The following is a 1,551-nucleotide window of genomic DNA, read 5'->3' as shown; positions in this document are numbered from 1 at the left end:
ATATGTACTCTACACATAAAGAAAGTAAGACATCATTCATAAAGTCACTGGCAGATACCAGACGGGAGAATTCCACAAGATAAACACTATATTAATATCAGGTTTACAACAAGAAAACTTATAAGGCGAAAGGTTATCAAGACATTGGAAAATAAAGTAAGAGGGCTGAATTAAAGAAATGCCAACAGCCTCTAACTGGACACATTCTTAAGAAAAGATTTTCAGAAAAGTCTGGATGTCATCTATACATGAGAAATAGTAGAATAAGAAAACAAAATAAGATTGATGCTATTTAGTGATGTAGATTAATTTGTGATCAAAAGAGACACAACTAAAATCAAATCCTCTGCCATCCAGTAATCTCAACTAAACTAATGATAAAAAGTTAAGAGTACAATTTCTACTATCTCCCCTAAATTATGAGCTAAAATGTAACAGAACAACTTATGTACCATGAATATATGTAAAAAAGGAAATAATAAAAGTACAGATTGTAGTGATGGGTACAACAATCCTACCTGAAATGGACAATGTTGACACTTTCCCATTTGGTTGAGAAATACTGGGAAATACAAGGTGATTAATGAAAAACTATGAATCATGATTCTTCCCCTATATCACTGTCATTTAATGGGTTCATCTCATATAAAGTTATATTCTTGGTGATTTGAAATGCATAAAAGGACTTTAATGTAAATGTTTAAAGACTTTTTGATGCCCCAAGTAAGATTTAACCTTTTTCTGAGCACTGTTACTTGTTAACTGATCATGTTGCAGATGTAAATAGCAAAATAGTAGTCCCTGTATTTGTTACCAATATGAATATACAAAGAAACGTATGTCTGTATATGCGTATGTTAATAAGATTTTATCTGAAATGCTTTTCAAATTATTATTGAATGTTACACCCTGCCACCTTGCTAGTGAAAATCTGTGAAGCCAAGTTCACATATGACATGTCTGCTGATGTTATTGTCTTCAACAAATGATTGGTTGGTGTCCATCCTACATGCAGATCACCAATGCATGGTACACTATCCACCTCCATGCAGAATCTCATTAGTGGATAAATATAGATTCTACACCAATGTATGAACTTATGCAGAAAAAAATCTAAGGTTTGATGTTTTAATCCAAGGAATAGAAGGCAATTAAAATAGATCTTGCTATGTAAGAAATTTGTTTTTCCTAAATTCTTAGTATCAAAAATAAAACTCAATTTTGACAACCCAGCTTTAATTTGCTAGAAAATCATTCAGCAAAATTAATACATTAACATAAATACAAATTTAATTGTATAGGATTACTTCTAATAAATTATATGTTTTGAATAAACAATCCTTTCATAGTAACAAAAATAGACAATCTGATATCACAGAGCATCTCACCTTTCAGTTAAAAGTGACTTCAGTGTACCATATACTATTTGATATGCAAACTGCTGCATAGAAATTACATTATCACAAAAGGGATAATGGATAATCCCATTCCAAATATCACACTTAACAAAAAATAAAATTTAACATATTCATAACTTACTTTGATATAGGC

Source organism: Penaeus monodon, chromosome 29, assembly GCF_015228065.2.
Source record: "Penaeus monodon isolate SGIC_2016 chromosome 29, NSTDA_Pmon_1, whole genome shotgun sequence".
Classification (NCBI taxonomy): domain Eukaryota; kingdom Metazoa; phylum Arthropoda; class Malacostraca; order Decapoda; family Penaeidae; genus Penaeus; species Penaeus monodon.
The sequence above is the reverse complement of the archived record's forward strand: the minus strand, read 5'-3'. Positions refer to the sequence as shown.